The following is a 25,052-nucleotide window of genomic DNA, read 5'->3' on the forward strand; positions in this document are numbered from 1 at the left end:
TCTCGAACTTTAATGAAGAACGCGGAAGCCGAATCGCAGTGGAAGGGTTTCGTCCGAGTCGATCTTTGAGACGCTTCGGCTGAGCTTTAAGTAAAGACTTTTGCTTGTGGCCGAGCAGAATCTGTGAGGTACGGTCTGAAGTCACTTGATCTCCCCCGTAACCTTTACTTGATGATGGGCTGAAACCTCATCACCTCAGTTGAAGCCTTGTGCATCACCGTTCTTGTGCACATCCAATCAACAGTTGAAACCTTGTGCATCACCTTTCCTAAAGACCATTGTGCACATCCGATCAACAACTTGGCACTAACACACATGCTCTTGGACTGATTCATCACCTTCCACCAGCTTAACAAAGACTTGGTGGCCCTTGGTTCTAACTCCAGGCATTGTGCTGCGCTCTCCTCATGGCTATCTTGTAGCCTTCAACCTCGCCACTTCTTCTTCTTGAGATAGTAGGCGAGCTCCACACAATCTTCAAGGCTGAAGCTGAAACCAAATTCAATGGAACAGATTCTAAACAAGAGATTGTTAGAGATTAGAGAATAGAGAATATAGAATATTACTGAAAATAAAATAGAATTTAGAGAATAAGTAACCAGAGAATTAGTAACCAAGAGTATAGAGTATAGTAGAGTATATGGGCGGAAGTATAAGGTGAGTGGAGAGTAGAATAGAGAATTTGCTCAAGAGTTCTTATGGACAGAGTTATACTCTGTTTTCTTGAGTTTGCAGAAGCTTTGACAGCCAAGAGCATCCAACATTCAACAAGACTTTGGTGCTTTAATGGCTGAAACACATGGACCGTTTGGACCTAACTCATGGTAGAATCACTTAAACAAAGTGTTCTCCAAGATCTTAAGGCTTTAGATCCACGAAAATAACATATAGAAGATGTTTTTCGTGGTCCCAAGCAAAGAAGAAACAACAAAAGCCTTTGGAACAACCTATTGTCCAACGGTTAAAAGAATGCATCTTTGAACAGCTTTAGTCTAGTTGACCAAGCGGACATGAGATGCGAAAATTAAGATCTCTCTCTTCTTCAAGCTTGAATCTGGACACACCATAGGGCCAGAAACAAAGCTTTCTCAACATTGAGAAGAAGAAGTAGCGATTTAGTAATTAAGCCTTTAAAGGAAATTTAACAAAAGCAAAATTAGACCTTTAGAGGAAAATTAACTAAATCCTAAGAGAGCTAAATCCTAAGAATTTCGTGGCTCATACAAGCACACAAGAACCGTGAATCCTCACCATGAACAACACAATTTGCTCAATGGTTCATCACTTCCCACACATCCCAAAATAAACAAAGCTATTACCAAATCGGTAAAGCTTAAGGATGGGGCTTGTAAAATCGATTTCTTTCCACACACTTGGTCTACAAATTCTAACAAGACAAGAGACCAAGCTTACTCAACAATGAGCTGCTAGAGAATCGATTTAATCAACAAAAGCAAAATTAAAGCTTTAAAGAAACTAAGCTAAGCGATTTAACACCTAAGCAAAGTCTAAAACTTTAACTAAGCTAACTCCTAAGAAAACGACTTTGAGAATGAGTTTAAATCACCAAGAACAGAACCTGCTCTGATACCATGTTGGGATTTATGAGACAAAGCTCACAAGAGAGGGTAGACAAACACTTGGTGAATGAATCCCCCTTTACCCACAACAAACTAACCCATTCTCAAGGGGGAGGAGAGAACATCAACTTGTGATGAACTCCCCATAAACTAGCTAAATAGAACCCAAATACTAGAGAGTAAGCGGATCCTACCTAGGAGAAGCACTAGTTTGAGACTATCCCCTTCTAGTATCACAACACTTAGAGTTTGTGTACTTAGGAGAAGGAGGATTAGAATCAGTAATCTAGGCTAAGTAAAGCAGTAAATAAAGAAGAGTTTAGGTGGGTTTGAGAAGAGAATTAGGCTGCCATAAGGGCAGCCCCTAACCGCTAATCACCTAAACAATCTACATTGTGAATATGAACAAGAACACAAGTAGAGAGGGGAAATCGGATTCTCTTCTTGAATAATGTTGTTATGTTGTTACATATATGAGAAATTACACATCTTAATATAGGAGAACAAAGGCATAGAGCCGTTAGGCACACAAGGGATTCAAAGGAGAGATGAAAGGGACAGCTCCTTGTCTTTGGTTGACTCGCTATGCTTCCCAACCAAAGCTACACGTGATCTCCTTCCCTTCCATGCCTTGTGACCGTTAGATCTCCTTCCCTTGTGGCCATTGGATCCTTCTTCCCTTCCTTGTGGGATTTCCTTTCTTCTTCTTTATGGGCCTCTCCCTTGTAAGGCCTCGTTTTCCTCCTCTCAAACTCGGCCTCTCTATCTACTGGACCGAGCGCAGGCCTAAGGGCCGAGACCGTACGGACGGGCCTTCTCTTCATCGTACGGACGGGCCTTCTCTTCATCGTACGGACGGGCCTGTACGGACGGGCCTGTACGGACGGGCCTGTACGGACGGGCCTTCTCTTCATCGTGTTCACGGCCTAACTGGCCGCTCACCGGACATGGGTCCGTTCACGGACACGGTACATGGTACCGGACACGGTACATGGTCGCTCACGGACACGGACATGGCCTTACCGGCCTTTACATGGCCTTTCCGGCCTTTCTTCTCTTCTTCCAAGGCTCGGCCTAACTCGGCCTCTCTATCTACTGGACCGAGCGCAGGCCTAAGGGCCGAGACCGTACGGACGGGCCTTCTCTTCATCGTACGGACGGGCCTTCTCTTCATCGTACGGACGGGCCTGTACGGACGGGCCTGTACGGACGGGCCTGTACGGACGGGCCTGTACGGACGGGCCTTCTCTTCATCGTGTTCACGGCCTAACTGGCCGCTCACCGGACATGGGTCCGTTCACGGACACGGTACATGGTACCGGACACGGTACATGGTCGCTCACGGACACGGACATGGCCTTACCGGCCTTTACATGGCCTTTCCGGCCTTTCTTCTCTTCTTCCAAGGCTCGGCCTTACCGGCCTCTCCTCTCTCTTCCTCCTTACTCTCTAATACGAATCGCAGTGGAAGGGTTTCGTCCGAGTCGATCTTTGAGACGCTTCGGCTGAGCTTTAAGTAAAGACTTTTGCTTGTGGCCGAGCAGAATCTGTGAGGTACGGTCTGAAGTCACTTGATCTCCCCCGTAACCTTTACTTGATGATGGGCTGAAACCTCATCACCTCAGTTGAAGCCTTGTGCATCACCGTTCTTGTGCACATCCAATCAACAGTTGAAACCTTGTGCATCACCTTTCCTAAAGACCATTGTGCACATCCGATCAACAACTTGGCACTAACACACATGCTCTTGGACTGATTCATCACCTTCCACCAGCTTAACAAAGACTTGGTGGCCCTTGGTTCTAACTCCAGGCATTGTGCTGCGCTCTTACATGGCTATCTTGTAGCCTTCAACCTCGCCACTTCTTCTCCTTGAGATAGTGAGCGAGCTCCACACAATCTTCAATGCTGAAACTGAAACCAAAAATCAATGGAACAGATTCTAAACAAGAGATTGTTAGAGATTAGAGTATAGAGAATATTACTGAAATTAAATAGAGAATTTAGAGAATTAATAAGAGTATATATGGAGAATAGAAAGTGAGAGTATAAGGGAGAGTATTGGCGGTAGTATAAGATGAATGGAGAGTAGAATAGAGAATCTGCTCAAGAGTTCTTATGGACAGAGTTTAACTCTGTTTTCTTGAGTTGAAAGAAGCTTTGACAGCCAAGAACATCCAAGAAGACAATCTCTTTTGGTGCTTTAATGGCTGAAACACAATGGACCTTATGGAAAATTAGTTTCTCCAAAGGTTTAACAACAAAACTCCTTGTAGAATCACTTAAACAAGTGTTCTTCAAGAGATTAAGGCTTTAGATCCACGAAGATAACATATAGAAGATGTTTTTCGTGGTCCCAAGCAAAGAAGAAACAACAAAAGCCTTTGGAACAGCCTATTGTCCAACGGTTAAAAGAATGCATCTTGGACCAACTTGAATCTATTTGACCAAGCGGGCTCTACATGCTAAAATAGTCTCTCTCTTCCTCAAACTCGAACCTGGACACACCATATGACCAGAAACAAAGCTTTCTCAACCTTGAGAAGAAGAAGAAGTGATTTAGTAATTAAACTTTAAAGGAAATTTAACAAAAGCAAAATTAAACCTTTAAAGGAAAATTAACTAAATCTTAAGAGAATCCTAGGAAAAATCCTAAGGATTTCGTGGCTCTATACAAGCCTAAAAACACGTGAATCCTTACCAAGAACAAGAACAATTTGCTCCTTGGTTCATCACCACCTCAATTTAAACCCAAGCTTTTACCCAATCGGTGAAGCCTAAGAATGAGGTTTTAAAATCGATTTCTTTCACACACTTGGTCTATGAACTCTACAAAGACCCAAGACCAAGCTTACTCAACATTGAGCTGCTAGAGAATCGATTTAACAACAAAAGCAAAATTAAAGTTTTAAAGAAACTAAGCTAAGCGATTTAACACCTAGGCTAGGATTAAAACTTTAATTAAGCTAACTCCTAAGAGAACCAACTTGAGAACGAGTTTGAGTCACCAAGAACAGAGCCTGCTCTGATACCATGTTGGGATTTATGAGACAAAGCTCACAAGAGAGGGTAGACAAACACTTGGTGAATGAATCCCCCTTTACCCACAACAAACTAACTCATTCTCAAGGGGGAGGAGAGAACATCAACTTGTGATGAACTCCCCATAAACAAGCTAGATAGAACCCAAATACTAGAGAGTAAGCGGATCCTAACTAGGAGAAGCACTAGTTTGAGACTTATCCTCTTCTAGTATCACAACACTTAGAGTTTGTGTACTTAGGAGAAGGAGGATTAAGAATCAGTAATCTAGGCTAAGTAAAGCAGTAAATAAGAAGAGTTTAGGTGGATTTGAGAAGAGAATAGGCTGCCTTAAGGGCAGCCCCTAACCGCTAATCCTAAACTCTCTACATTGTTAATATGAAACAAGAACACAAGTATAGAGAGGAAATCGGTTTCTCTTCTATTGAATAATGTGTTGTGATGTGTTACAAAATGAGAGATTACAATGCTTAATATAGGAGAACAAATGTATATGGCCGTTTGAGATAAATGAGAGGTGAGAGTGACATATAGCCGTTGGTGCACAAGTGGGTGTATGGTGAAAGGGACAGCTCCTTCCCTTGGTTGTCTCATTCTTCACCAACCAAGGTCTCACATGCTTCCTTCCTTCCCTTCTTTTCCCTTTGTGAGACATTTAACTTCTTCTTGGGCCTCTTCTTCTTATAAGGCCTTTACTTCACAATTCTTCTCACATTGCTCTTATGGCCTTGCTGACCACTCTCATTGTTCTCACGGCCCATATGGCCTTACTGGCCACTCTTATTGTGCTCACGGCCTTACTGGCCGCTCCCACACCACTCATGGCCTTACCGGCCACACTTCTTGTACTAGCAGCCTTACCGGCTACTCTCTTCTTCCTTGTGCAGCTCGGCCTCACCGGCCTCCCTCTCTCTTCTCCTTCTTATATACTAATAATTTCACTGAAATTTACTAATTGTAAGAGTTCGGGATGAATTTGGAGTGTTTAGACAACACTTAAACCCGGTTTATCCCAAAACAGGCTTAAACCGAGAAAACAGGCTAAAACCGAGAGAAAACTTTGATTCGAAGCAGTAAACAGCTATGTTACTCTTTATAGGGTCAAAATATGTAACAATCCAATGCATTTGACTAATTATAAGAGTTCGGGTTAAATTTTGAGTGTTTAAACACCACTTATACCCATTTTGTCTTGAAACAGGCTAAAACTGAGAAAACATTGATTCTAAGCAGTAAACAGCGTTGTTACTGTTTCTAGGGTCAGAATGTGTGACATTCCAATGCAATTGACTAATTTTAAGAGTTCGGGTTGAACTTGGAGTGTTTAGACACCACTTATACCCATTTTGTCCCGAAACATGCTTAAAATGAGAAAACAGGCTAAAACCGAGAGAAAACATTGATTCGAATCTGTAAGCAGCTATGTTACTCTCTATAGGGTCAAAATATGTAATAATCCAATGCATGTGACTAATTATAAGAGTATGTGTTCAATTTGGAGTGTTTAGACACCACTTTTACCCATTTTGTCCCGAAACAGGCTAGAACCAAGAAAATACTGATTTGAAGCAGTAAACAGCTTTGTTACTGTTTCTAGGGTAAGAATGTGTGACAATCCAATGCATTTGACTAATTGTAAGAGTTCTGGATGAATTTGGAGTGTTTAGACAACAATTAAACCCGTTTTATCCCAAAACAGGCTTTAAAAAGCTAAAACCGAGAGAAAACATTGATCCGAAGCAGTAAACAGCTATGTTACTCTTTATAGGTTCAAAATATGTAACAATCCAATGCATTTGACTAATTATAAGAGTTCGGGTTGAATTTTGAGTGTTTAAACACCACTTATACCCATTTTGTCTTGAAACAGGCTAAAACTGAGAAAACATTGATTCTAAGCAGTAAACAGCGTTGTTACTGTTTCTAGAGTCAGAATGTGTGACATTCCACTGAAATTTACTAATTGTAAGAGTTCGGGATAAATTTGGAGTGTTTAGACAACTTTTAAACCCGTTTTATCCCAAAACAGGCTTAAACCGAGAAAACAGGCTAAAACCGAGAGAAAACTTTGATTCGAATCAGTAAACAGCTATGTTACACTTTATAGGGTCAAAATATGTAACAATCCAATGCATTTGACTAATTATAAGAGTTCGGGTTGAATTTTGAGTGTTTAAACACCACTTATACCCATTTTGTCTTGAAACAGGCTAAAACTGAGAAAACATTGATTCTAAGCAGTAAACAGCGTTGTTACTGTTTCTAGGGTCAGAATGTGTGACATTCCAATGCAATTGACTAATTTTAAGAGTTTGGGTTGAACTTGGAGTGTTTAGACATCACTTATACCCATTTTGTCCCGAAACATGCTTAAAATGAGAAAACAGGCTAAAACCGAGAGAAAACATTGATTCGAATCTGTAAGCAGCTATGTTACTCTCTATAGGGTCAAAATATGTAACAATCCAATGCATGTGACTAATTATAAGAGTTTGTGTTCAATTTGGAGTGTTTAGACACCACTTTTACCCATTTTGTCCCGAAACAAGCTAGAACCAAGAAAATACAGATTTGAAGCAGTAAACAGCTTTGTTACTGTTTCTAGGGTAAGAATGTGTGACAATCCAATGCATTTGACTAATTGTAAGAGTTCTGGATGAATTTGGGGTGTTTAGACAACACTTAAACCCGTTTTATCCCAAAACAGGCTTAAACAGGCTAAAACCGAGAGAAAACTTTGATTCGAAGCAGTAAACAGCTATGTTACTCTTTATAGGGTCAAAATATGTAACAATCCAATGCATTTGACTAATTATAAGAGTTCGGGTTGAATTTTGAGTGTTTAAACACCACTTATACCCATTTTGTCTTGAAACAGGCTAAAACTGAGAAAACATTTGTTCTAAGCAGTAAACAGCGTTGTTACTGTTTCTAGGGTCAAAATGTGTGACATTCCAATGCAATTGACTAATTATAAGAGTTCGGGTTGAATTTTGAGTGTTTAAACACCACTTATACCCATTTTGTCTTGAAACAGGCTAAAACTAAGAAAACATTGATTCTAAGCAGTAAACAGCGTTGTTACTGTTTCTAGAGTCAGAATGTGTGACATTCCACTGAAATTTACTAATTGTAAGAGTTCGGGATGAATTTGGAGTGTTTAGACAACACTTAAACCCGTTTTATCCCAAAACAGGCTTAAACCGAGAAAACAGGCTAAAACCGAGAGAAAACTTTGATTCGAATCAGTAAACAGCTATGTTACTCTTTATAGGGTCAAAATATGTAACAATCCAATGCATTTGACTAATTATAAGAGTTCGGGTTGAATTTTGAGTGTTTAAACACCACTTATACCCATTTTGTCTTGAAACAGGCTAAAACTGAGAAAACATTGATTCTAAGCAGTAAACAGCGTTGTTACTGTTTCTAGGGTCAGAATGTGTGACATTCCAATGCAATTGACTAATTTTAAGAGTTCGGGTTGAACTTGGAGTGTTTAGACATCACTTATACCCATTTTGTCCCGAAACATGCTTAAAATGAGAAAACAGGCTAAAACCGAGAGAAAACATTGATTCGAATCTGTAAGCAGCTATGTTACTCTCTATAGGGTCAAAATATGTAACAATCCAATGCATGTGACTAATTATAAGAGTTTGTGTTCAATTTGGAGTGTTTAGACACCACTTTTACCCATTTTGTCCCGAAACAAGCTAGAACCAAGAAAATACAGATTTGAAGCAGTAAACAGCTTTGTTACTGTTTCTAGGGTAAGAATGTGTGACAATCCAATGCATTTGACTAATTGTAAGAGTTCTGGATGAATTTGGGGTGTTTAGACAACACTTAAACCCGTTTTATCCCAAAACAGGCTTAAACAGGCTAAAACCGAGAGAAAACTTTGATTCGAAGCAGTAAACAGCTATGTTACTCTTTATAGGGTCAAAATATGTAACAATCCAATGCATTTGACTAATTATAAGAGTTCGGGTTGAATTTTGAGTGTTTAAACACCACTTATACCCATTTTGTCTTGAAACAGGCTAAAACTGAGAAAACATTTGTTCTAAGCAGTAAACAGCGTTGTTACTGTTTCTAGGGTCAAAATGTGTGACATTCCAATGCAATTGACTAATTATAAGAGTTCGGGTTGAATTTTGAGTGTTTAAACACCACTTATACCCATTTTGTCTTGAAACAGGCTAAAACTAAGAAAACATTGATTCTAAGCAGTAAACAGCGTTGTTACTGTTTCTAGAGTCAGAATGTGTGACATTCCACTGAAATTTACTAATTGTAAGAGTTCGGGATGAATTTGGAGTGTTTAGACAACACTTAAACCCGTTTTATCCCAAAACAGGCTTAAACCGAGAAAACAGGCTAAAACCGAGAGAAAACTTTGATTCGAATCAGTAAACAGCTATGTTACTCTTTATAGGGTCAAAATATGTAACAATCCAATGCATTTGACTAATTATAAGAGTTCGGGTTGAATTTTGAGTGTTTAAACACCACTTATACCCATTTTGTCTTGAAACAGGCTAAAACTGAGAAAACATTGATTCTAAGCAGTAAACAGCGTTGTTACTGTTTCTAGGGTCAGAATGTGTGACATTCCAATGCAATTGACTAATTTTAAGAGTTCGGGTTGAACTTGGAGTGTTTAGACATCACTTATACCCATTTTGTCCCGAAACATGCTTAAAATGAGAAAACAGGCTAAAACCGAGAGAAAACATTGATTCGAATCTGTAAGCAGCTATGTTACTCTCTATAGGGTCAAAATATGTAACAATCCAATGCATGTGACTAATTATAAGAGTTTGTGTTCAATTTGGAGTGTTTAGACACCACTTTTTGTTGAGATTTATGAGACAAAGCTCACAAGAGAGGGTAGACAAACACTTGGTGAATGAATCCCCCTTTACCCACAACAAACTAACTCATTCTCAAGGGGGAGGAGAGAACATCAACTTGTGATGAACTCCCCATAAACAAGCTAGATAGAACCCAAATACTAGAGAGTAAGCGGATCCTAACTAGGAGAAGCACTAGTTTGAGACTTATCCTCTTCTAGTATCACAACACTTAGAGTTTGTGTACTTAGGAGAAGGAGGATTAAGAATCAGTAATCTAGGCTAAGTAAAGCAGTAAATAAGAAGAGTTTAGGTGGATTTGAGAAGAGAATAGGCTGCCTTAAGGGCAGCCCCTAACCGCTAATCCTAAACTCTCTACATTGTTAATATGAAACAAGAACACAAGTATAGAGAGGAAATCGGTTTCTCTTCTATTGAATAATATTGTGTGTTACAAAATGAGAGATTACAATGCTTAATATAGGAGAACAAATGTATATGGCCGTTTGAGATAAATGAGAGGTGAGAGTGACATATAGCCGTTGGTGCACAAGTGGGTGTATGGTGAAAGGGACAGCTCCTTCCCTTGGTTGTCTCATTCTTCACCAACCAAGGTCTCACATGCTTCCTTCCTTCCCTTCTTTTCCCTTTGTGAGACATTTAACTTCTTCTTGGGCCTCTTCTTCTTATAAGGCCTTTACTTCACAATTCTTCTCACATTGCTCTTATGGCCTTGCTGACCACTCTCATTGTTCTCACGGCCCACATGGCCTTATTGGCCACTCTTATTGTGCTCACGGCCTTACTGGCCGCTCCCACACCACTCATGGCCTTACCGGCCACACTTCTTGTACTAGCAGCCTTACCGGCCACTCTCTTCTTCCTTGTGCAGCTCGGCCTCACCGGCCTCACTCTCTCTTCTCCTTCATATATACTAATAGTACGGACGGGCCTGTACGGACGGGCCTGTACGGACGGGCCTGTACGGACGGGCCTGTACGGACGGGCCTGTACGGACGGACCTGCTCTTCAATGTGTTCACGGCCTAACTGGCCGCTCTCCGGACATGGGTCCGTTCACGGACACGGTACATGGTACCGGACACGGTACATGGTCGCTCACGGACACGGACATGGCCTTACCGGCCTTTACATGGCCTTTCCGGCCTTTCTTCTCTTCTTCCAAGGTTCGGCCTTACCGGCCTCTCCTCTCTCCTCCTTGGTACATTCTAATACTCCCCCGCACGCTTGATCGGTGGGACACCATGGGGACCAAAGATCAAGGGTGGACTAGTGTCATCTACCTCATTAAAAACCTCAACAAAGAAAACCTCTTGGGATAAAACTTTGTTAAGGGAAAAAGAGTATAGACTCCACTATCCATGATGTCCCTTGACCTTGGTTTGCAAAGAACTAGCTCCCTTCTCTTCATGATTTGAACCGCTCCTACTCCTTAGCCCACCTTGCCTTTAGCACATTCCTTATGATCTCCATCCTTGCGCCTTTAGAATTTCTTTGAGGCTCTCATAGTCTCCTTTACCCCTTAAACAAGTGATAAAGAAGAAAAGAATAAGTGTTTGCTATGAGGAATATCAAAGAAAATTTCTAAAAGTGTGACAATTTAAGAGAACATATTAAAGACTAAAGACTAGTAATGAAGCTAAGGTAATGAATTTATGAATTAAAATAGAGAAGAGTTTAGAGCACAGCCTTTATGGTGTTTTGATGGATAGGAGGGAGAGAGTTGATCACTGTTGCGGTTTGGAATTCCTCCTTGAGACCGCTCCTCTAACCATGGTTTTAAACCCGGTCAGTTTTATTTGTCAGACTGACACATGCCCACTGAATCGGACATAACTTTCGAACGGCTGCTCGGATTGGTATGATTCCACTTCCACTGGCAAGATGACTCTGTGGTCTCGAACTTTAATGAAGAACGCGGAAGCCGAATCGCAGTGGAAGGGTTTCGTCCGAGTCGATCTTTGAGACGCTTCGGCTGAGCTTTAAGTAAAGACTTTTGCTTGTGGCCGAGCAGAATCTGTGAGGTACGGTCTGAAGTCACTTGATCTCCCCCGTAACCTTTACTTGATGATGGGCTGAAACCTCATCACCTCAGTTGAAGCCTTGTGCATCACCGTTCTTGTGCACATCCAATCAACAGTTGAAACCTTGTGCATCACCTTTCCTAAAGACCATTGTGCACATCCGATCAACAACTTGGCACTAACACACATGCTCTTGGACTGATTCATCACCTTCCACCAGCTTAACAAAGACTTGGTGGCCCTTGGTTCTAACTCCAGGCATTGTGCTGCGCTCTTACATGGCTATCTTGTAGCCTTCAACCTCGCCACTTCTTCTCCTTGAGATAGTGAGCGAACTCCACACAATCTTCAATGCTGAAACTGAAACCAAAAATCAATGGAACAGATTCTAAACAAGAGATTGTTAGAGATTAGAGTATAGAGAATATTACTGAAATTAAATAGAGAATTTAGAGAATTAATAAGAGTATATATGGAGAATAGAAAGTGAGAGTATAAGGGAGAGTATTGGCGGTAGTATAAGATGAATGGAGAGTAGAATAGAGAATCTGCTCAAGAGTTCTTATGGACAGAGTTTAACTCTGTTTTCTTGAGTTGAAAGAAGCTTTGACAGCCAAGAACATCCAAGAAGACAATCTCTTTTGGTGCTTTAACGGCTGAAACACAATGGACCTTATGGAAAATTAGTTTCTCCAAAGGTTTAACAACAAAACTCCTTGTAGAATCACTTAAACAAGTGTTCTTCAAGAGATTAAGGCTTTAGATCCACGAAGATAACATATAGAAGATGTTTTTCGTGGTCCCAAGCAAAGAAGAAACAACAAAAGCCTTTGGAACAGCCTATTGTCCAACGGTTAAAAGAATGCATCTTGGACCAACTTGAATCTATTTGACCAAGCGGGCTCTACATGCTAAAATAAAGTCTCTCTCTTCCTCAAACTCGAACCTGGACACACCATATGACCAGAAACAAAGCTTTCTCAACCTTGAGAAGAAGAAGAAGAAGAAGAAGTTTAGTAATTAAACTTTAAAGGAAATTTAACAAAAGCAAAATTAAACCTTTAAAGGAAAAATTAACTAAATCTTAAGAGAACTAAATCCTAAGAATTTCGTGGCTCATACAAGCACACAAAAACGTGAATCCTTACCAAGAACAAAACCGATTTGCTCCTTGGTTCATCACCACCTCATTTAAACCCAAGCTTTCACCAAATCGGTAAGCCTAAAGATGAGGTTTTAAAATCGATTTCTTTCACACACTTGGTCTACAAATTCTAACAAGACAAGAGACCAAGCTTACTCAACAATGAGCTGCTAGAGAATCGATTTAACAACAAAAGCAAAATTAAAGCTTTAAAGAACTAAGCTAAGCGAATTAACACCTAAGCTAGGATTAAAACTTTAACTAAGCTAACTCCTAAGAAAACGACATTGAGAATGAGTTTGAATCACCAAGAACAGAACCTGCTCTGATACCATGTTGAGATTTATGAGACAAAGCTCACAAGAGAGGGTAGACAAACACTTGGTGAATGAATCCCCCTTTACCCACAACAAACTAACTCATTCTCAAGGGGGAGGAGAGAACATCAACTTGTGATGAACTCCCCATAAACAAGCTAGATAGAACCCAAATACTAGAGAGTAAGCGGATCCTAACTAGGAGAAGCACTAGTTTGAGACTTATCCTCTTCTAGTATCACAACACTTAGAGTTTGTGTACTTAGGAGAAGGAGGATTAAGAATCAGTAATCTAGGCTAAGTAAAGCAGTAAATAAGAAGAGTTTAGGTGGATTTGAGAAGAGAATAGGCTGCCTTAAGGGCAGCCCCTAACCGCTAATCCTAAACTCTCTACATTGTTAATATGAAACAAGAACACAAGTATAGAGAGGAAATCGGTTTCTCTTCTATTGAATAATATTGTGTGTTACAAAATGAGAGATTACAATGCTTAATATAGGAGAACAAATGTATATGGCCGTTTGAGATAAATGAGAGGTGAGAGTGACATATAGCCGTTGGTGCACAAGTGGGTGTATGGTGAAAGGGACAGCTCCTTCCCTTGGTTGTCTCATTCTTCACCAACCAAGGTCTCACATGCTTCCTTCCTTCCCTTCTTTTCCCTTTGTGAGACATTTAACTTCTTCTTGGGCCTCTTCTTCTTATAAGGCCTTTACTTCACAATTCTTCTCACATTGCTCTTATGGCCTTGCTGACCACTCTCATTGTTCTCACGGCCCACATGGCCTTATTGGCCACTCTTATTGTGCTCACGGCCTTACTGGCCGCTCCCACACCACTCATGGCCTTACCGGCCACACTTCTTGTACTAGCAGCCTTACCGGCCACTCTCTTCTTCCTTGTGCAGCTCGGCCTCACCGGCCTCACTCTCTCTTCTCCTTCATATATACTAATAGTACGGACGGGCCTGTACGGACGGGCCTGTACGGACGGGCCTGTACGGACGGGCCTGTACGGACGGGCCTGTACGGACGGGCCTGTACGGACGGACCTGCTCTTCAATGTGTTCACGGCCTAACTGGCCGCTCTCCGGACATGGGTCCGTTCACGGACACGGTACATGGTACCGGACACGGTACATGGTCGCTCACGGACACGGACATGGCCTTACCGGCCTTTACATGGCCTTTCCGGCCTTTCTTCTCTTCTTCCAAGGTTCGGCCTTACCGGCCTCTCCTCTCTCCTCCTTGGTACATTCTAATACTTTTACCCATTTTGTCCCGAAACAAGCTAGAACCAAGAAAATACAGATTTGAAGCAGTAAACAGCTTTGTTACTGTTTCTAGGGTAAGAATGTGTGACAATCCAATGCATTTGACTAATTGTAAGAGTTCTGGATGAATTTGGGGTGTTTAGACAACACTTAAACCCGTTTTATCCCAAAACAGGCTTAAACAGGCTAAAACCGAGAGAAAACTTTGATTCGAAGCAGTAAACAGCTATGTTACTCTTTATAGGGTCAAAATATGTAACAATCCAATGCATTTGACTAATTATAAGAGTTCGGGTTGAATTTTGAGTGTTTAAACACCACTTATACCCATTTTGTCTTGAAACAGGCTAAAACTGAGAAAACATTTGTTCTAAGCAGTAAACAGCGTTGTTACTGTTTCTAGGGTTAAAATGTGGGACATTCCAATGCAATTGACTAATTATAAGAGTTCGGGTTGAATTTTGAGTGTTTAAACACCACTTATACCCATTTTGTCTTGAAACAGGCTAAAACTAAGAAAACATTGATTCTAAGCAGTAAACAGCGTTGTTACTGTTTCTAGAGTCAGAATGTGTGACATTCCACTGAAATTTACTAATTGTAAGAGTTCGGGATGAATTTGGAGTGTTTAGACAACACTTAAACCCGTTTTATCCCAAAACAGGCTTAAACCGAGAAAACAGGCTAAAACCGAGAGAAAACTTTGATTCGAATCAGTAAACAGCTATGTTACTCTTTATAGGGTCAAAATATGTAACAATCCAATGCATTTGACTAATTATAAGAGTTCGGGTTGAATTTTGAGTGTTTAAACACCACTTATACCCATTTTGTCTTGAAACAGGCTAAAACTGAGAAAACATTGATTCTAAGCAGTAAACAGCGTTGTTACTGTTTCTAGGGTCAGAATGTGTGACATTCCAATGCAATTGACTAATTTTAAGAGTTCGGGTTGAACTTGGAGTGTTTAGACATCACTTATACCCATTTTGTCCCGAAACATGCTTAAAATGAGAAAACAGGCTAAAACTGAGAGAAAACATTGATTCGAATCTGTAAGCAGCTATGTTACTCTCTATAGGGTCAAAATATTGACCATGTTACTTAAGACTTGGAGGTTGTCCGTACGGACGTCCGTACGATCGTCCTAATGGCCACCCTTAAGGTTGAGGCCTATTGAGAGAAATGAGAAGGCTTGGGGTTGGAAACAATACCAAGCCCATTAGAAGGATCTCGAAGAAGAATGTGACCGTTGGAGGATAAGAGTCACGAGATAGCTTCCCTTAGGGAGACAAGGTCACGTCGCTTTCTATCTTGGGATCGCTCCCTTCTCTCTCTTCATGTCTCTATCTACAAGTTGTCGAGTTGGTGGGATTGTTAACCTAGTTTTCATTCTATTTAAGGCCTTTGGCCGACATTGTAAAAGCTATTCTAATACAAGCTCTCATTTTATCTCACATTCTCTCTAATTTGCTTCCGCATACTCAATTTAAACCAACATGGTAGCAGAGCAAGTTTATTGATCCATGGTTCTATAAACTTTCTCCTCTTCTTTTTCTTGTTCTTATTTGATTCTACTTTGCATTCTCTACTCGTATACTACTCCTTTACTCTATTCTTCATTCTACTCACTCATTCGCGCTTCATTCTATCCGCTACTCTATCGTTTTTCTCGCTACTCTACCTAACAATGGACAACAACAAGCCTATTGTTACCCCGGTGGTGCTCAAAGGAGCAAACTACCTGTTGTGGAAAAGAACCACAAAGACCGCTCTCAGTGGCCGAGGACTTTGGATCCATGTAGAAACGGACCAACTCCCCAAGAAAGCCACTAAGGAGGACGGTAAAGAAGGAACGGAAGAAGACAAGGAGGCTGATCTCGAGAAGGAAGTCAAGTGGTTCCAAGAAGATCAGACCGTGCTTGCCATTCTCCAAAACTCGCTAGACGCACCTATTCTTGAAGCCTACTCGTACTGCGAGACGGCCAAAGAACTATGGGAGACGCTAGCGAATGTGTATGGGAACGTGACCAACTTGACTCGGGTATTTGAGGTCAAGAAGGCTATCAATGGTCTCCATCAAGAAGACTTGGAGTTTACCAAGCATTTTGGGAAGTTCCGGTCATTGTGGGCCGAGTTGGAGATGCTCCGGCCAAGTACTATCGATCCGGCCATCCTCAATGAACGAAAGGAGCAAGACAAGGTGTTTGGTCTCCTGCTCACTCTCAATCCGGCGTTCAATGACCTGATTAAGCACATCCTCCGTGGAGACAAGCTACCTACTCTTGAAGACGTGTGTTCTCAAGTGCAAAAGGAACAAGGTTCACTTGGTCTCTTTTGTGGAAAGGACGACTTGGCTACCGCGAACAAAGGAGTCTACAAGCAAGATGACCGGAAAACAATGGTGTGCGACCATTGCAAGAAGAAGGGACACATGAAGGACAAGTGCTGGATCCTTCACCCTCATCTCAAACCGGCTAAGTTCAAGGCGCATATCTCGCAAGAAGGACCAAGCGGCCAAGGTTTCGGTGCAGCAAACCAAGGCAACGCGGCGGCTACGGCCATGGCGGCTTCTCTTGGAGATCTTGTGAGGAAATCAGACCTGGAGGCCCTCATCAAGTCCATCGCAGCCCTAAAGGAATCTGGTATCACTTTCTTCGCTTCACAACCTAGTAAAACGCTTGTTGTAGACTCGGGTGCTTCTCATCACATGATAAGTAACCCGAGCCTTATACACAACATAAAGCCGACTGTGGGAAATGTGATTATTGCAAATGGGGATAGGATACCAGTTAAAGGTGTAGGAGATTTAAAGTTGTTTGATAAGAACTCAAAGGCCTTCTTTATGCCTACTTTCACTTCTAACCTATTATCGGTTAAGAGAGCTACAACCGATTTGAATTGTTATACCATATTTGGTCCTAACAGTGTGCATTTTCAGGATATTGAGACTGGCAAGATTCTTGGAGGTGGAGATGCTAAGGGAGATCTCTATGTCCTAGAGAAAAACTCATCAAGTTCACCTAATATGTTTTCTTTTAAATCGGACCTTAGTAGTATTTCAAGTGAAGTGTGGCATGCTAGACTAGGCCACCCTCACTCTAGAGCTTTTCAATTAATGTTGCCTAAATTTTCTTTTGATAGTTCAAGTTGTGAACCTTGTATTCTTGGCAAACATTGCAAATCGGTTTTCCCTAAATCTACTACCATTTATGAACATTGTTTTGACTTAGTACATTCTGATGTTTGGACCTCACCATGCCTATCTAGAGACAATAACAAGTATTTTGTGACTTTTATTGATGAAAAATCAAAATATACTTGGCTCACATTGTTACCATCTAAAGATAGGGTTTATGATGCATTTGTTAATTTTCAGAATTATGTTACTAATCATTTCAATGCAAAAATAAAGGTACTAAGATCAGATAATGGGGGAGAGTACATCAGTCATAGACTCAAAGATCATTTGTCCAAACACGGCATTCTACAACAAACGAGTTGTCCATATACGCCCCAACAGAATGGCGTGGCCGAGAGGAAGAACCGGCACCTTATGGAAGTGGCGAGGTCGATGATGTTCCAAACCAATGTCACCAAACGATTCTGGGGAGATGCTGTCATGACGGCTTGCTACTTGATTAATAGGACTCCTACCAAAGTTCTACAAGACAAATCTCCATATGAGGTACTCAATCAATTTAAACCATCTTTGGATCACTTACGCGTTTTCGGGTGTGTATGCTTTGTTTTGGTTCCAGGGGAACAAAGGACTAAGCTCGACGCCAAAAGCACCAAATGTATGTTCATTGGCTACTCGACAAGTCAGAAGGGCTATAAGTGCTATGATCCAGCTGCTGGCCGCCTACATATCTCTCGAGAAGTGCGGTTCCTTGAACACCAAGGATACTATGCGACAAAGGATTGGGACAGTCTCAAGGATCTCTCTCGGTCCAACTCTGATCGTTCGGCCAACCTACGGTTCCTCCTCGATCACCTCGGCATCACCACTCCATCAAGCCCGTCGAGCCATGCTCAGCCTACTCCGACCTCACATGAACCGGATGTACCCGCTATCTCACCCGTAGAAGAAGAAGTTCAAGAAAATGCCTCCGTGCCGCCTGTTCCTCCTCCGGCTGAACCATGTGCCGAGCCTACTCATGAGGACAATGATCATCTCGTGACCTCAACCGATGCTCTCCCACGGGAATCTATGGTTGCTCTTCCCCGGCGAAGTCAACGTCTAAAGTTTCATCCTTCGACATGGAAAGATAAGCGGGTCTACTACAACAATCAGGCCGTGGCCCATCCTATCCAAGCGGTGTGTTCACTTGACCTGGTCCCTCAGGAACACGCTGCCTTCCTCACCAAGATTGATGCTCAATTCGTTCCTCAAACCTATGATGAAGCCAAAGAGCACAAAGAGTGGTTAGCGGCGGTTGATGCTGAGACCGATGCTATGATCAGGAACCACACTTGGGACGAAGCGGATCTTCCCAAGGGAAAGAAGGTGGTCAGCTCAAAATGGGTCTTCACAATTAAGTACCTGAGCAATGGCGACGTGGAGCGCTATAAGGCTCGCCTTGTGGCTCGCGGTTTCACACAAACATACGGTACCGACTATACGGACACGTTTGCCCCGGTCGCCAAGCTGCACACCGTTCGTGTCGTTCTCTCCTTGGCTACAAACCTCTCGTGGGACCTTTGGCAGATGGACGTCAAGAATGCCTTCCTTCAGGGGGAGCTTGAAGAAGAAGTGTATATGCACCCACCTCCGGGCTTCGAACATCTTGTGGCTCCGGGCAAAGTTCTCCGCCTTCGCAAGGCCATCTACGGCCTCAAACAATCCCCTCGGGCGTGGTACCACAAACTCAGCTCGACACTTCGCACCAATGGTTTTCGACGCTCGGAAGCCGACCACACATTGTTCACTCTACGGACTGCCGGCGGTCGCGTCGTGGTGCTCGTCTATGTCGATGATATAATCATCACTGGCGATGACAAGGAAGGTATTTCCACTACCAAGACTCTCCTTCACTCAGCCTTTGACATCAAGGACCTCGGCGAACTGAAATATTTTCTTGGGATTGAAATCTCCCGATCGCCGGAAGGACTCTTTCTCTCCCAACGGAAGTACACGCTGGACTTGCTCAAGGAAACTGGTAAGCTGGGGGCTAAACCGGTCTCTACGCCACTAGAAGAAGGCTACCAGGTCAAGCGAAAGGGGGAGATGAAGACGTTACCGAACAAGTTGGCTGAGCCATATGAGGACGTGGGCAGATATAGGCGGCTGGTTGGGAAGCTGATTTACCTCACCATCACACGGCCGGATCTGTGCTATGCTGTGAACCAAGTAAGCCAGCACATGAAAGCACCAACAAACTTTGATTGGAACACTGTTGAGAGGATCCTATGCTATCTAAAGGGAAGCCCTGGCCGCGGCATTTGGATGGGAAAGAACAACAATACCGAGCTTGTTGGCTATTGCGACGCGGATTATGCGGGCGACACAACCGATAGAAGGTCTACAACAGGATACTGTACGTTTGTTGGTGGGAACCTAGTCACTTGGAAGTCGAAGAAACAGAAGGTGGTGTCTCAATCTAGTGCCGAGTCAGAATATAGGGCCATGAAGAAGCTCACAAACGAGCTAACTTGGCTCAAAGGTCTTCTCAAGGACCTTGGAGTGGAGATAGATGAACCCATCACTATGCACTGTGACAACAAGGCTGCAATACATATAGCAACCAACTCTGTTTTCCATGAGAGGACCAAGCATATCGAAGTAGACTGCCACACAGTGCGAGAGAAGATTGAAGAAGGGGTTGTCTTACCGTGTCACACGCCGAGCAAGGACCAACTGGCCGATATTTTCACAAAAGCCACTAGTCCACAGATTTGCGAGTATATCTCTAGCAAACTTGGACTAGTCGATCCTACACATCCATGAGAAGACTCCTCTAACCCGTGGAGAGCACACTCTTTTCCTTGATATGGTTTTGTCCCATGTGGTTTTCCATATTAAGGTTTTTAACGAGGTGGTCTTGTGCGGGTTCCAAGCTTAGCCGTTTCACTTGGCTAAGCTTGAGGGGGAGTATTGACCATGTTACTTAAGACTTGGAGGTTGTCCGTACGGACGTCCGTACGATCGTCCTAATGGCCACCCTTAAGGTTGAGGCCTATTGAGAGAAATGAGAAGGCTTGGGGTTGGAAACAATACCAAGCCCATTAGAAGGATCTCGAAGAAGAATGTGACCGTTGGAGGATAAGAGTCACGAGATAGCTTCCCTTAGGGAGACAAGGTCACGTCGCTTTCTATCTTGGGATCGCTCCCTTCTCTCTCTTCATGTCTCTATCTACAAGTTGTCGAGTTGGTGGGATTGTTAACCTAGTTTTCATTCTATTTAAGGCCTTTGGCCGACATTGTAAAAGCTATTCTAATACAAGCTCTCATTTTATCTCACATTCTCTCTAATTTGCTTCCGCATACTCAATTTAAACCAACACAAAATATGTAACAATCCAATGCATGTGACTAATTATAAGAGTTTGTGTTCAATTTGGAGTGTTTAGACACCACTTTTACCCATTTTGTCCCGAAACAAGCTAGAACCAAGAAAATACAGATTTGAAGCAGTAAACAGCTTTGTTACTGTTTCTAGGGTAAGAATGTGTGACAATCCAATGCATTTGACTAATTGTAAGAGTTCTGGATGAATTTGGGGTGTTTAGACAACAATTAAACCCGTTTTATCCCAAAACATGCTTTAAAAAGCTAAAACCGAGAGAAAACATTGATCCGAAGCAGTAAACAGCTATGTTACTCTTTATAGGGTCAAAATATGTAACAATCCAATGCATTTGACTAATTATAAGAGTTCGGGTTGAATTTTGAGTGTTTAAACACCACTTATACCCATTTTGTCTTGAAACAGGCTAAAACTGAGAAAACATTGATTCTAAGCAGTAAACAGCGTTGTTACTGTTTCTAGAGTCAGAATGTGTGACATTCCACTGAAATTTACTAATTGTAAGAGTTCGGGATGAATTTGGAGTGTTTAGACAACTTTTAAACCCGTTTTATCCCAAAACAGGCTTAAACCGAGAAAACAGGCTAAAACCGAGAGAAAACTTTGATTCGAATCAGTAAACAGCTATGTTACTCTTTATAGGGTCAAAATATGTAACAATCCAATGCATTTGACTAATTATAAGAGTTCGGGTTGAATTTTGAGTGTTTAAACACCACTTATACCCATTTTGTCTTGAAACAGGCTAAAACTGAGAAAACATTGATTCTAAGCAGTAAACAGCGTTGTTACTGTTTCTAGGGTCAGAATGTGTGACATTCCAATGCAATTGACTAATTTTAAGAGTTCGGGTTGAACTTGGAGTGTTTAGACATCACTTATACCCATTTTGTCCCGAAACATGCTTAAAATGAGAAAACAGGCTAAAACCGAGAGAAAACATTGATTCGAATCTGTAAGCAGCTATGTTACTCTCTATAGGGTCAAAATATGTAACAATCCAATGCATGTGACTAATTATAAGAGTTTGTGTTCAATTTGGAGTGTTTAGACACCACTTTTACCCATTTTGTCCCGAAACAAGCTAGAACCAAGAAAATACAGATTTGAAGCAGTACACAGCTTTGTTACTGTTTCTAGGGTAAGAATGTGTGACAATCCAATGCATTTGACTAATTGTAAGAGTTCTGGATGAATTTGGGGTGTTTAGACAACACTTAAACCCGTTTTATCCCAAAACAGGCTTAAACAGGCTAAAACCGAGAGAAAACTTTGATTCGAAGCAGTAAACAGCTATGTTACTCTTTATAGGGTCAAAATATGTAACAATCCAATGTATTTGACTAATTATAAGAGTTCGGGTTGAATTTTGAGTGTTTAAACACCACTTATACCCATTTTGTCTTGAAACAGGCTAAAACTGAGAAAACATTTGTTCTAAGCAGTAAACAGCGTTGTTACTGTTTCTAGGGTCAAAATGTGTGACATTCCAATGCAATTGACTAATTATAAGAGTTCGGGTTGAATTTTGAGTGTTTAAACACCACTTATACCCATTTTGTCTTGAAACAGGCTAAAACTGAGAAAACATTGATTCTAAGCAGTAAACAGCGTTGTTACTGTTTCTAGAGTCAGAATGTGTGACATTCCACTGAAATTGACTAACTGTAAGAGTTCGGGTTGAATTTGGAGTGTTTAGACACCACTTATACCCATTTTTTCCCGAAACATGCTTAAAATGAGAAAACAGGCTAAAACCGAGAGAAAACATTGATTCGAATCTGTAAGCAGCTATGTTACTCTCTATAGGGTCAAAATATGTAACAATCCAATGCATGTGACTAATTATAAGAGTTTGTGTTCAATTTGGAATGTTTAGACACCACTTTTACCCATTTTGTCCCGAAACAAGCTAGAACCAAGAAAATACAGATTTGAAGCAGTAAACAGCTTTGTTACTGTTTCTAGGGTAAGAATGTGTGACAATCCAATGCATTTGACTAATTGTAAGAGTTCTGGATGAATTTGGGGTGTTTAGACAACAATTAAACCCGTTTTATCCCAAAACATGCTTTAAAAAGCTAAAACCGAGAGAAAACATTGATCCGAAGCAGTAAACAGCTATGTTACTCTTTATAGGGTCAAAATATGTAACAATCCAATGCATTTGACTAATTATAAGAGTTCGGGTTGAATTTTGAGTGTTTAAACACCACTTATACCCATTTTGTCTTGAAACAGGCTAAAACTGAGAAAACATTTGTTCTAAGCAGTAAACAGCGTTGTTACTGTTTCTAGGGTCAAAATGTGTGACATTCCAATGCAATTGACTAATTTTAAGAGTTCGGGTTGAATTTGGAGTGTTTAGACACCACTTATACCCATTTTGTTCCGAAACATGCTTAAAATGAGAAAACAGGCTAAAACCAAGAGAAAACATTGATTCGAATCTGTAATCAGCTATGTTACTCTCTATAGGGTCAAAATATGTAACAATCCAATGCATGTGACTAATTATAAGAGTATGTGTTCAATTTGGAGTGTTTAGACACCACTTTTACCCATTTTGTCCCGAAACAGGCTAAAACCAAGAAAATACTGATTTGAAGCAGTAAACAGCTTTGTTACTGTTTCTAGGGTAAGAATGTGTGACAATCCAATGCATTTGACTAATTGTAAGAGTTCTGGATGAATTTGGACTGTTTAGACAACAATTAAACCCGTTTTATCCCAAAACAGGCTTTAAAAAGCTAAAACCGAGAGAAAACTTTGATTCGAAGCAGTAAACAGCTATGTTACTCTTTATAGGGTCACAATATGTAACAATCCAATGCATTTGACTAATTATAAGAGTTCGGGTTGAATTTTGAGTGTTTAAACACCACTTATACCCATTTTGTCTTGAAACATGCCAAAACTGAGAAAACATTGATTCTAAGCAGTAAACAGCGTTGTTACTGTTTCTAGGGTCAGAATGTGTGACATTCCAATGCAATTGACTAATTTTAAGAGTTCGGGTTGAAGTTGGAGTGTTTAGACACCACTTATACCCATTTTGTCCCGAAAGATGCTTAAAATGAGAAAACAGGCTAAAACCGAGAGAAAACATTGATTCGAATCTGTAAGCAGCTATGTTACTCTCTATAGGGTCAAAATATGTAACAATCCAATGCATGTGACTAATTATAAGAGTTTGTGTTCAATTTGGAGTGTTTAGACACTACTTTTACCCATTTTGTCCCGAAACAGGCTAGAACCAAGAAAATATAGATTTGAAGCAGTAACCAGCTTTGTTACTGTTTCTAGGGTAAGAATGTGTGACAATCCAATGCATTTGACTAACTGTTAGAGTTCGGGATGAATTTGGAGTGTTTAGACAACACTTAAACCCGTTTTATCCCAAAACAGGCTTTAAAAAGCTAAAACCGAGAGAAAACATTGATCCGAAGCAGTAAACAGCTATGTTACTCATTATAGGGTCAAAATATGTAACAATCCAATGCATTTGACTAATTATAAGAGTTCGGGTTGAATTTTGAGTGTTTAAACACCACTTATACCCATTTTGTCTTGAAACAGGCTAAAACTGAGAAAACATTGATTCTAAGCAGTAAACAGCGTTGTTACTGTTTCTAGGGTCAGAATGTGTGACATTCCAATGCAATTGACTAATTTTAAGAGTTCGGGTTGAATTTGGAGTGTTTAGACATCACTTATACCCATTTTGTCCCGAAACATGCTTAAAATGAGAAAACAGGCTAAAACCGAGAGAAAACATTGATTCGAATCTGTAAGCAGCTATGTTACTCTCTATAGGGTCAAAATATGTAACAATCCAATGCATGTGACTAATTATAAGAGTTTGTGTTCAATTTGGAGTGTTTAGACACCACTTTTACCCATTTTGTCCCGAAACAAGCTAGAACCAAGAAAATACAGATTTGAAGCAGTAAACAGCTTTGTTACTGTTTCTAGGGTAAGAATGTGTGACAATCCAATGCATTTGACTAATTGTAAGAGTTCTGGATGAATTTGGGGTGTTTAGACAACAATTAAACCCGTTTTATCCCAAAACATGCTTTAAAAAGCTAAAACCGAGAGAAAACATTGATCCGAAGCAGTAAACAGCTATGTTACTCTTTATAGGGTCAAAATATGTAACAATCCAATGCATTTGACTAATTATAAGAGTTCGGGTTGAATTTTGAGTGTTTAAACACCACTTATACCCATTTTGTCTTGAAACAGGCTAAAACTGAGAAA

This window comes from Camelina sativa, chromosome 13 (genome assembly GCF_030686135.1).
Source record: "Camelina sativa cultivar CO46 ecotype springtype chromosome 13, ASM3068613v1".
NCBI classification, from domain to species: domain Eukaryota; kingdom Viridiplantae; phylum Streptophyta; class Magnoliopsida; order Brassicales; family Brassicaceae; genus Camelina; species Camelina sativa.